Below are 13,638 nucleotides of genomic sequence, written 5' to 3' on the forward strand. Positions count from 1 at the left end.
AATTTATAACTTTGATGTAAATTAATTTATAAGTTTTTCAAGATGGAAAACTGTTGAAGGCTGCCAAAGGATCAGAATGTTCTCTTATTTAGTGAAACTAAATATCCTATCTAATATTGATATTCAAATCTGCAACAAACAACACGGGCATGATTTTATCAAGGGGGGGGGGGTTGGAATTCCTGACAGGAAACCTGGAAGTACGGGTTTCTTAGATGTCCTTACGATTTTGACGTATGGACGTCTTTATTTTTTTTTTTGACTGTTTCCCGCCCGAAAGGCCAGCCTGATTGGCAGGCTGGTCTCAGTCAGACGGGAGAAGAGGAAGGAGGAGGGCGTGAATAGGTAAGTGTTAAATGTCGGGTGTGGGGGTGGGGGGTCAGTCATCGGGGGGGAGGCTGGTCGGTCATTGGGGGTCATCGCAGGGGTCGGAGATCGAGGGGGGTCGGAGAGCGTGACGGGAGTTGGAGATCGTGGGGGGTGGGTCGGAGATTGTGGGGGTGGTCGCTGCAGTTAGGCTTGTTGAGCCTGGGGGAAACACTCCTGCACCTCCGGGCTCACTTACCTGCAGTTTTGTGCCTTCCCGCCCTAACTCACGTGGCATGAAGTAGAACTCCTGGAATTCTAGCCCCCAGGAGTTAAAAACAAAAAAAACCTGTCAAAATGGAGGCCCGCAGCCTCCTTGAAAGCTTTTACTGACCGACCCGCCTGCTAAGAGCTGGTTGGTCGCCTGCCCCTCATCCCGCCTCCGTGAAAACCCAAAGTGGGCAGATTGGAGGCGGGTTTTAGATTTTTAACATTTTTACAGCCCCCCGTCCCCATTTTTCCCATTTAAAATCGTGCCCCCTCACTGCAAACTTGGTCATGATTCTTCCACAAGAATTGCATTGCCAAAATAACTTGGCTATTGAGAAAACTACCACGATCCTCCCTCAAGGAACAGCAGACCCTGAATAAGCACTTCTGGTGATGGAACAATTACGTTGCATGGATTGACTGTATGCTGTTGTACTGAGCCATACAAACCCAATTGTTCACAAGTTTGACCAATCCTAACTGAGGCAAGTGTGGCTGTAATCCCAGAATTCACTGTGTTCCTGCCCATCAAACTTCTCTCCTGACCATCTTAAGTCTCTTTTGTGCCCTCAGGTACACCTCCCACCACTTTCCCCATCATCAACAAGCTCTTAAAGCATTTGAGTATAAATGTTCTGCTGCTCAAAACAAATAAACAGAAAATTACTGGCTGTGGGTGCACAGTTTCCTGATATGTACTCCTGACATGCACTAATTGCAGAAGTTAGCGGCTAACATAAAAGGCAATCCAAAAGTCTTCTATAGGCATATAAACAGTAAACGGGTAGTAGGAGGAGGGGAGGGGCCGATTAGGGACCAAAAAGGAGATCTACGCATCGAGGTAGAGGGCATGATTGAGTATCTAAATGAATACTTTGCATCTGTCTTTATCAAGGAAGAAGATGCTGCCAAGGTCACAGTAAAAGAAGATGGGCTAAAAACTGATAAAGAGGAGGTACTAGAAAGGCTGGCTGTACTTAAAGTAGATAAGTCACCTGGTCCAGATGGGATGCATCCTAGTTGCTGAGGGAAGTAAGGGTGGAAATTGCAGAGGCACTGGCCATAATCTTCCAATCATCCTTAGATACTGGGGTGATGCCAGAGGACTAGAGTGTGTAAGGATAAACCTGGCAACCTGACAGGCCAGTCAGTTTAACCTCAGTGGTGGGGAAACTTCTAGAAATGACAATCCGGGACAAAATTGACAGTCACTTGGACAAGTGTGGATTAATTAAGGAAAGCCAGCACGGATTTGTTAAAGGCAAATCATGTTTAACTAACTTGATTGAGTTTTTTGATGAGATAACAGAGAGAGTCGATGCGGGCAATGCTGTTGAAGTAGTGTATATGAACTTCCAAAAGGCGTTCGATAAAATGCCACGTAATAGGCTTGTCATCAAAGTTGAAGCCCATGGAATAAAAGAGGCAGTGGCAGCATGGATATGAAATTGGCTAAGTGACAGGAAACAGAAAGTAGTGGTGAACGGTTGTTTTTCGGACTGTAAGGAGGTGTACAGCGGTGTTCTCCAGGGTTAGATACCAGGACCACTGCTTTTCTTGATAAATATTAATGGGTGTACAGGGCACAATTTCAAAATTTGCAGATGACACAAAACTTTGAGGTGCAGTGAACAGTGAGGAGGATAGCGACAGACTTCAAGAGGACATAGACAGGCTGGTGGAATGGGCGGACACATGGCAGATGAAATTTAACGCAGAGAAGTGATACATTTTGGTAGGAAGAACGAGAAGAGGCAATATAAACGAAAGGGTACAATTCTAAAAGGGGTGCAGGAACAGAGAGATCTGGGGGTATCTGTGTACAAATCATTGAAAGTGGCAGGGCAGGTTGAGAAAGCAGTTAAAAAGCATACAGAATCCAAGGCTTTATAAATAGAGGCATAGAGTACAAAAGTATGGAAGTTATCATGAGCCTTTACAAAACACTGGTTCGGCCACAATTGGAGTATTGTGTCCAATTCTGGGCACCGGACCTTAGGAAGGATATGTAGGCCTTAGAGAGGGTGCAGAAGAGATTTACTAGAATGGATCCAGGGATGACGGACTTCAGTTGCATGGATAGACTGGAGAAGCTGGGGTTGTTCTCCTTGGAGCTGAGAAGTTTGAGAGGAGATTTGATAGACGTATTCAAAATCATGAAGGGTCTAGACAGAGTAAATAGAGAGAAACTGTTCCCATTGGTAGAATGGGCAAGAACCAGAGGACACAGATTTCAGGTGATTGGCAAAATAACCAAAGGTGACATGAGGAAAAACTTTATTACACAGCGAGTCATTATGATCTGGAATGCACTGCCTGAGGAGGTGGTGGAGGCAGATTCAATCGTCGCTTTTAAAAAGGAATTGGATAAGTACTTGAAGAGAAAAAATTTGAGGGGCTGCAGGGAAAGAGCGGGGGAGTGGGACTAGCTGGATTGCTCTTGCAGAGAGCCAGCATGGACTCGATGGGCCGAATGGCCTCCTTCCGTGCTGTAACCATTCTATGATTCTAAGATGTGGAAAATTTAGTGCACTATTAGAGAGTTTGCCAATGTATACAGTCCTTATACATAAATTTCCATAAATAAATAAACAGTACCTAAATGCTCAAAAGTTAATTGTTTAAGCAGCTTCCAAGTTTTTATAATGTAAACCATTTCCTTAAACCTCAAAAATGGTTCGAAAGAGAGTTTTTAAAAACTCAATTTTCAACAGCAATTCAATCTCTATAAATAATATCTTTGTTTCCTTTTATAGCCGTCAATGAAGAACTGTAATCACAGATGTTACTGTTCACAGGTGTTGCTGCTCACAGATGTTGTCTGTCTGGGAAGTTTATAATAGAAAACAGCACTTATTAATAAATTTAAATAAATGGGGATGGTGCCGAAGGACTGGAGGATTGCAAATGTTACACCCCTGTTCAAAAAAGGGGAGAGGGATAAATCCGGCAATTACAGGCCAGTCAGCCTAACGTCTGTGGTAGGGAAACTTTTAGAGGCAATAACCCGGGACAAAATTAATTGCCACTTGGAAAAGTATGGGCTAATAAATGAAAGTCAGCACAGATTTGTTAAAGGGAAATGGCAACTGGAATTTTTTTGAAAAAACTCTTTGAGTGATTCAATTTTTTTCATCAATGAACAATGACAGTCAACTGTTTACATTGGAAATTCCCATTATAAATGTTGTATAGTGTTTAATTGTTGACCAAAACGTGTGACCAAAAATCTGGAAGTAATGTTTTTGGACTAGAAGTGTATACATATACAAGAAACACTTGTCCATAATTTTAGTTTAGAACAAAGGTCTCTAATTGACGGGCTGAGATTGGTTTCGTAGCCTGAAGTTAAACTGCCCAATATTAAGAAGATCACCACTCAAAGACCTGTGGACGTGTTTATGGAAGAGTATTAAGGGTTAAATTGGTTAACCCTTGAAAACAGCCGCCGGGACACACTTGCCTCTGCGTGGTGGGCCTCCTGCTGGTGCGTGCAACGGATCTGCATGTGGTGAGAAACCGGGCTCAAGTGTGCAGGAGCTGGGGCAGAGGGAACGGATACCACAGGCGTCAGCTCGCCGGAGGGCGATGTCACATACTGGTTCTGCTGCAGAGGAGTAGATGATGACTTCGATTGGCCAGTCTACAGAAGAAGGCTGATGGGGATACACAACCAAATGCTGGAAAGCCTGCCAGAAAGCCTGCACAAAATGTCAAAGGGCATGGAGGAGTCCAGCTCCAACTTGGCACAGGACTTTGTGCCGAGCTTGGAGCCAATCCTTTACCTCATGGAATGGGTGGTCACGTCCATCAGCGCACCTGTGGAACCCACTCTGATGCAGCGTCTGACGACCGATGTCTCAACTTCCATTGCAGCACAAACATCTGCCATCCAAGGTCTGACTGCGGCTTTGGAAGCTCAGATTGCTGCTATCGTAGTTCTGGGTTCCACTGTGGAACGGGGCTTCCAGGGCAGCACAGCAGTCCAGCAATCTGTTCTCCAGCAGATCACCAGGATTTCTGAGGCGGCGCCCTGGGAAAGTGGTAGTGGCACCATGGAAGGCGAACCTGCTGTTCTCTCTCAGGATGACATCATTCCTGCTCCCACCCCTGCCACTCTGCCAGTGCTCTTGTGCTTGCCTGTCAGCCAGCCAGGCCAGACTGCTGCAGCCCAGACCGAGATGGTGCAGTCTGAAGCTGGGCCCTCCTGGCCCGGAGCTGCTCGAGGTCGTCCTCCAAGGCCACCTGCACGCTCCTCATTTGAAGGCCAGCAACCTTCCACCACCGATGCTGCAGCCACTGAGGATGCACCTCATAAGAGCACTAGGAAAGGTAAAGGCACACGAACGACAGGCACTAAGGGGATGCACAAGGATGAATAGTATCAGTTTGTTTGAATCATTTCATGTGTAACTCTATAAATGTGGTTGTGGGTTTGTATTTGGTGTTGGTTTTCATTTCTGCGATGAGCTGAGGGAGGACGCAATGTGTAATCTTAAGGAGGACGATTTGATGGTCCTGTGGGAGAGGAAAGGTAAGGAGTGTGGGACTGTTGGTGAATGGGGAGGTGTTGTTAAGGTTACTGATCACGCAGAGCCCTGGAAGACACATCCTCTCTACCTTGGAGCCTCCCTGCCTCTTCCTCCACTTCCTGCTTCACTTCCTCCTCCACTTCCTCCTCCTCCTCCACTTCTTCCTCCACCTCCTCCTCTGCCTCTTCCTTCTCTTCCTCTGCTTCTTGCTCAGGTTCTCGCCAGATAGACGGTGACAAGGGCTGTCCCCTCATAATGGTGAGGTTGTGCAGCATGCAGGATACCAAGGCAAATCTTGAGACCCGCTCAGCTGAGTACTGCAAGGCTTCTCCAGAGTGGTCCAGGCAGTGGAAGCATTGCTTGAGTGTGCTCTATGGTGTGCTGTATGATGTTCCGTGTAGCAGCTTGGCTTTCGTTGTACGTTTGCTGTGCACGTGTGCGTGCGGTCCGGACCGGAGTCGTGAGCCACTTCATGAGGGGATAACCCTGCTCGCCCAATAGCCAGCCTTTGACTTGCCGAGCTAGTTGAAATATAGGTGAAACGTTGGACTGCCGCAGAATGAAGGAGTCATGACTGCTGCCAGGATAGTGGGCATTGACCTGCATGATGCGCTGCCTGTGGTCGCACACCAGCTGCACATTGAGGGAGTGGAATCCCTTTCTGCTCATGAATGTGGCCGAATTCAGATGTGGAGCACGCATAACAATATGCATGCAGTCAATGGCATCCTGCACCATGGGGAAGCCTGCAATGCAAGCAAACCCTCGTGTTCGCTCATGCTGCTTGTCTCTGTCAAGTGGGAATGAGATGAATCTGTTTCGGAGAGGGTACAGAGCCTCAGTGACCTCCCTTACACAGTAGTGCACTGCAAACTGTGAGATGTTGCTTATATCAGCAGCAGCAGCCTGAAAGGAGCCAGAGCCGTAAAGATTAAGTGCCACAGTTACCTTGACAGCCACAGGCAATGCTGTTCTTGCCCTGCTCTGAGGCTGCAGTTGTGGCTGCAGCAGTTGACAGATCTCGGTCACGACCTCTTTAGTGAACCACAGCCGTCGGATGCACTGGTCGTCGCTGAAGTTGAGGTAAGAGAATTGACCCCTGAAGACCCTCGTTGGATATGGCCTACTGCTGAGTGCCCTGCGCCTCCCCCTCCTCCTCCCTCTTCTAGCAGCTTGTCCTGCTCTGCATGGCCTCTCTGCATGCTCCCAGTTATGTTCAATACTCAGGAAGACCTAGCAGGCCACCCATGTCTGGAAGCAACTTTGTTCGGCACAATATTTTAAATGCTACAAATATTGCAAGACCACCCAGGCCACTCTCTCTATAATGTTGCAACTTTCTCCAAGTATAGGAAACTTCCACAAACACCCACAATTGTACCAACAGCCAGAATAACTAATCCAGCAACTAACCTGTAACTCTTGCATGCTCCCTTTAAATAGTGCTGGAGGGGGTTCTTCATGCCCTTTAACTCCTGTTCAGCTGTGCGAAGTTAGGACAGTGCATTGGCTGGAGTGGGGAGTTCAAAAATGCTGTCGGCTGCTTCAAATTACACACTAATTTACCTCATAATCTCTCTACATGCTTCTGGCTTTCGTTAGGTGATCGCCGCACAGCCACCGTTACCAATATGGCATCCTGCGCACTTCACGCCGGAAATGCGGGCACGCATCTCGGATGCCATTTTAGGGGCTTAGGTGTCCCCATAGCGCTACAAAACGGGCCCTACGCAGTCCAATTTAGCCCCCCATAAGTCCTTATTCAATCTGAAACTTGGTACAGCAAAGGGTATTCAGGTACACTTAATGTGAAGGATGGGGCAAAACCAAAAATTCACCCGCAGCAGTATCCTAAGTTAAAGGAAACAATATCAGTGGAATTAGATTGCATGGAGTGTGAGGGCATAATTGAGAAAAACGACCACAGTGACTGAACAAGCGCAATCGTGCCTGTAATAAAACCTGAATAGAATGATTTGGAGACCATTTCTGAAAGTGAAAGCACCAACACTAGCATCAAACCTGATGACAGTGTGGTATGTAGCTTAAAAAGAGCATTGGAAATTGCTCAATCCAGAGGGATGCTTCAATCTGAATAAGGATAACGTTTTAGAAAATTACCAAATTCTCTGTGTTTGCATAATCCAATATTTCAGATTTTTTTTTGCACATCTGAAAGCAGTTTTGTAGAGATCTTGGGAAAGATTTTTTTTCTTATTCCCTCCAGGTGTTCCCTCTCCTTTCCTGAAGACGCTGACTCAAATTTGGTTATGATTCCACAGGCACTAGCCATGCTCTGGTATCTTGTTCAAGTGAACCTAACTAATAATCCCATGGCTCCCTCTTTACCTATCTTGGCATGCTCCAATGGGCCCAAATTGTACCCACCACTACTTCCTTAGGAGCAGCAACCCCAACTGCCCCATCCTCCTTGCTTGGTGATCTTCTGCCCCGTGCACCTCACCAACCTCCTTCCCATCTTGCTCTCTCCACCTACAACCACTCCTCTGACCTGTACTAGCAGAGCAACAATCACTGCTCTTCTCCATATTTTCTCCTGGAATGCCCACTCACTTGCAAACAAGACTCTTGGCATCCACAATGTTATTGTGGTTGATCATATTGACAATCTGACTTTGACTGAAACCTGGCTCACAGACAGCAACATCATGGCCATTACTGAAGCCTCCCTATGTGGCTAATCTTTCCAACACCTGTCCTGCCCAAACCACCATTGTGGCAATATGACCCTCAACACCAAGTGACACCTTGGTTTTTCCTCCTATTCCATTGATATCTTTTCCTCCTTTGAGCATCTCACTGTTTTTTTAATAATTCTCAGGACGTGGGCATCACTAGCTGTCCCTAGTTGCTCTGACAACTGAATGGCTTGCTAGGCCATCGCAGAGAGCAAGTAAGAGTTAACCACGTTGATGTGGGACTGGAGTCACAAATAGGCCAGACCAGGTAAGGATGGCAAATTTCCTTCCCTAAAGGTAATGAGTGAACCGGTTGGGTTTTTACGATAATCCGACTGCTACATAGTCACTTTTTACTGATAGCAGTTTTTTATTCCCAGATTTTTAAAACTGAATTCAAATTCTCAAACTGCCACGGTGGGATTTAAACTCACATTAGTGAATCCCACCTTGGATTATTAGTCCAAGCTTCTACCGTACCCCTAAGCCTCACCCTGAGATAATCTTCCCTTTCCAGTTTCTCTATGTTTCCAATGGTTGAGAGGTATAGAACAAAGGGTCATAGATATAAGATTAAATGTAAGAGATTTAGAATAGAGAACAGGAGAAACCTTTTTTTACATAGACAGTTGTGCGACTGTGGAATGCGTTGTGAGTGATTGAAACTGAGAATATGGGCATGATTATAGCCTAGGAAAACAGGTGATTTGGAGGAGGGAGAACATTAAAAATTGCAGCAATTTCTAGCCCGCCCCAAACCTGCCTCCAACCCGCCCATTTCTGGTTTTCACGGGGGTGGGCAACCAACCTGCTCTCAGGAGGCGGGTTGGTCATTAAAACCTTTCATGGAGTCTGCGGGCCTCCATTTTTTTGGGTTTTGTGATTTTAGCCTCTGGGGGCCGGGATTCCCGGGCCTTCTCCATCACACCACATGAGAGGAGGCGAGAAGGCCCAAAACTGCAGGTAAATGCCTTTATAGCACAGCTTGTGGGCCCGGAGGAGCAGGAGCGCTTCCACCAGGCCCAACAAGCCTACCTGCAGCGACTCCCTCAATGATCGCAACCCCCGCCCCCCTCCACCAACAATCACGATTGCGATCCCCACGATGACCCCTGATCCCCTGATCCTGACCCTCCCCCTCGGTGACTGACATTATGCCCCATGTCAACATTTAAGAATAAGTTAGATAGGTGGTTGAAGGAGGAAAGTGGAATAAAAGGATATAGAAACAGAGCAGGCACATGGGATTACTGCTCATGTGGAGAATGAACACCAACACAAAATGAGCTAAGTGGCCTATTTCTGTGATGTAATTTCTATGTAATTCTATGTAACTAGTGAGTGTCACCAACCTATTTAGCTACATGGGCATTGCAGCCAAGCATAGTCCTGTCCTCTTCTAACTTCCAAAAAGGCCGGCTTTCCATCAGGAAGTCACTGGATTATAATATCACTACAGATGAGGGAATCCGTTCAGCCCATCTCAATTCATCCAAATGGAACTACCTTAAACTCTTCATTGCAGCATCCACTTGTTTCTCAAATAATTCAACGATTTTTGCCTTTACTACTTTATCTGGAAGCCCATTCCATGTTTTGATCGCTCTTTATGTGAAGAACTTCCTGATATCAGTCTTGAAACTGTATCACCTTTTCCAGCACTTTTAGTTTAAAGAAATTTTCCGGATTTACCCTTTCCATATCATTTACTATCCTATATACATGTATAAGATCACATCGCAATCTCTTCCTTTTCAAGGCTGAAAAAAACAAATTTCTCCAGTCATAACTTAGAAGTCAGATGTCTAACCCTAAAGGCTGTTCTCTAGATTGCCTCCAAAGCTTGAACGTCTCCTGTGTCTCGGGAACGCAGGGTGTTGTCCGACCAGAGCACTCTACAGTTTGAGCATGACTTCCTCTGGTTTGTACTTTACTGTTTTAGCTATGTAGTTCAGCATTCCATTGGCTTTGTTCATCACTGCTCTGCATTGATTGGACATATTGACCACCAAGTCTATTAAGACCCCAGGCCACTTTCAACTGCATCTTTAGCTATAGCAATCAGTAGAGGGAACTCTGCCCGATTTTTCCTCTCTGTAGCTCAGGAATGCTGAAACCAATTTTTGCATTCCTTCCACTATAAGGATTAGCTACTCACTGGATAAACTTGCTAATACATTGGGAGAGTATCAAAAATGGTAACTGTAAGGGCCACATAACATACAATAGTGTAAAGTACCCCAGTAAGAACCTGGAAGTATTAGTAGTTGTTATTGTAATTGTAATAGTAATTAAAGCTTTCAATGAATTGTCAACAGTAGCTACAAAAAGTCAGAACTTAAGACATGCTTTGAATTTGTAAAGGTAGAGAGTATGCCTGCTGCAAAATGGTTGTTATTATTCCCAGATCGCTGCAGTGCTGCTCTGCAGTTCAACCCAGTAGCATATCAATCAAAAGCCACTGGCACTGTCTACTTAATGGCTGGTTCCCAGTAGGCTAGAGTTCTGGGCATCTTCTGCAATTGCCTACTGGTGAGAGGTGCAAATATAACTGAAGTAAGAACAGAAAATGCTGGAAATGTACAACAGGGCAGCTAGCACCTAAAAAGAGAAAAGGCAGGTTATTGACACTTTGAGTGTGCAATCTTCCAATTAACAATGTCTGGTTCAAGATAAATTTACACAACCATGAACTGGAAACTCTACTTGACTCTGGCAGATGCATTTTTAGCATCTACAGAGACCCTGCTTTTGCTGCAGAATTAGCAACATCTTTAGATCCCTAAATTATCTGCAGAATATTTAGCTTGATTTTGATTTGCGTTAATGTAAATCCAGGAGGCTAGACCTATTTAATAGATTTGAGTTTCATAGCATTGATATTTCCTGGGAATTAACTGTGTATAGGGCCCTTTTTATGAGTTAATGTCATTACCGAAGACAGAAAAGCACCCTACTAGTTCCCTGATTGGAATCAATCTGTATACATATTCAGACTTTTTATTATATTCCATAGGATATCTCATTGCCAAGTCCCTTACTGCTCAGCATTCCTATAATTGGCCATTAGAATTTTTTCAGCTGTCACAAGGACATAGAGATTATTTTGATCTATCTCATGTACCTAACAGATCCATAATGGCAAAAATTTCAGCAGAAAGTGGAGAAGCTAAATTGGAACATAAATGATTAAAACCCCAAACTGTGAAATTAATAATTCAATGATTATAGCTAGTTCCAGTATGGAACCAGCAGTGAATTCCTTCTTAAATTAGCATGCAAATAACTTCCCTAACTTCCTGCTGTGGTGAAAATATTTTTATTTAGTAACATATTAGCTATTTATTTCTTCTTTATTGAACAGCATCTCATATACCAGGAATATCAGTTCCACCCTGGCGAGGTTTGTCCACTGAGAGGTCAGATTTCTATTAGCTTTCTAATGGAGTCACTGTATCTATATAATTAAAAGCTTTGTACTAGCAGACATCTGTCCCTGTTACTTTTTTCAAAGGTGTCATACTTCAGGACTTGGTCTTAGGTATTACAATTAATAAGCATTAGATTTATCATCCTCCAAAAATATGTCACCTCAGCATGTCACACCTCAGGGCATTGCACTTCAGTTGGGCAAAAAATAATGATTGGTTGAAATAAGGACTAAACTGTTAAATTGCCAAACAAATATTGGAATACTTAAAAATGAATGAAAACAACAACAACAACACACAAAAGAAAGAACTTACATTTATATAGCACCCAACATTATTTAAAATTTTTATTGTGCCATCAGTGGCCTCACCTGGGACACTAATTAAAATTTTTATTTGGCAGTCAGCCTGCAGCTTCTTGGCCAGGAACAGTGCTTAAAATTTTCATTTGGGCTTTATCCGGGCTAAAAGAAATTCTTTGTCCGTGTGTTTCTGTTTTGTTTTGGTGCTGCTCCCATTGTTTGTGTTTTTCAGGATGGGGTTGGGGGGCAGGCACTTCCAATGTTTCTGTTTTTTTAGTGCCTTTCCCAGTACTTCTGCTTTTTGTGCCTCTCCCAATGTATCTAGTTTATACCCGAACTATCTCCTCATTGAAGGCCTCCCATTGCTCATTTACCTGCCAATCTTTGATTCTAATCCACCTGGGCCAGATCCCCTTTCAACTCACTAAAATTAGCCTCTTCCAGTTGAGTAGTTTCACATTTTACTGTTCCTTGTCCTTTTCCATAGTTACTGTAAACCTAATGATATTGTGATCATTGTTTCCCAATTGCTCCCCTCACTGAAATGTGCTCCACTTGCCCGACTTCATTTTCCAGAAGCAGATCCAGCACTGCTTCCTTCCTCGTTGGGCTGGAAACATACTGATCAAGAAAGTTCTCTGGTACACATTTCATGAATTCCTCCTGTAAGATTCTCAAAATTCACAGATCCCCCAATAAACTCAGAGAAAAACCCTAAAGAAATTCACCTTTTCCCTGAGTATGGAAAAACTTTGGACCCTGACTAAAATCCTAAGATGGAAGGATAGGTGAGAGGTCACCAGACGAAATCAACAACACACACACCGTGGAGCTTCATACACGTCTCTGTTTTAATGCAAAATCGACCACAGGGGGTCGACAATCACTCCCATTGAAAGAGGCAACATTGAAAGAGGCAAAAGAAGCAAAACCATCAACACCTAGGACATTGGATACAAAAGGAAGCCTTATGTGACAAGCTCTAAATCAGAATTAAAACAATGACACATTGGGAGAAGCAATTTGCAATATGATTGGGACCATCAAAAGGCCATCAAAGAACTTTGTAAGAACTGTTTTAAACAGACCATTGTAAGAGAGACAGCCACAAGGCGAAAGCTCTCTCTGTCGCTCTCTCTCTGGCTTGCTGGCTCTGGTGGGCTGCTTGTCTTGGTTCTGCCTGTGTCTGGAAAGAAGAGCAGTTTCCAGCAGACAACAAGGAAAGCAGTTCGACAGGGAAGGACAGCAGCTCTAGAAGCAGGCCGACACACAAGAAGAAACCAGAGCAACAGTCCCAGTGACCATCAGACACCTCGCGGCAACAAGGGCCTTACGAAACAACCAACCGAATATTACCACCAACCAACCGTGTAATATTGAGCCACCGCGACCAAAGAAAACCAACACGGGAGAAAACCGAAGATCCGCAAAGTTTCCACTCTACAATCTATTTCTGACTTACCTCTGGGCGAATTACTGTCAAGGTTTCGTTTGGTGAGCATTATCCCTGGTCCTTTAGAGTCCAACCTAACTAGTACAGTGGGATTTAGGAGGGGTGAGGTATCTTTCTACTGTTTACTGAAGTGTTCCCCATTTTATTAGAGTGTTAAGATTGTTGTGTTGTATTTCCTCTCTTGAATAAAGGTCAAAGTTTCTTGCACCAAAATCAGTTGTCTGCTGCACTTTGTCACAACCCCCAAATAAGTCCAAGGTCTAGAACCCAGGGAATGGGAGCGATTCGGACCGCTCAGAAGTCAAAGGTGAAGCTGACACACACCACCACCCCCTACACTCCCCCACTTTGCGCTTAACACTATTATTTTCCCAGTCTATATTAGAATAATTGAAGTCCCCATTATCACTACTCTATAGTTCTTGCACCTTTCTGAAATTTGCCTGGAAATTTGCTCCTCTACTTCTTGTTTGAGCCAGGTCTCCGTTATTGCCGATATATCGTAATCCCATGTGGCAATTTGTGCCTGCAGCTCACCAACCTTATTTACCACGCTCCGTGCATTTATGCACATGCACTTCAGACCCATCCTAGTCTGCCTCACATTTCCCCTCTGTCTGATCCTTCCGATTTCTGAGCTATTCT

This window comes from Heptranchias perlo, chromosome 1 (genome assembly GCF_035084215.1).
Source record: "Heptranchias perlo isolate sHepPer1 chromosome 1, sHepPer1.hap1, whole genome shotgun sequence".
Lineage (NCBI taxonomy): Eukaryota > Metazoa > Chordata > Chondrichthyes > Hexanchiformes > Hexanchidae > Heptranchias > Heptranchias perlo.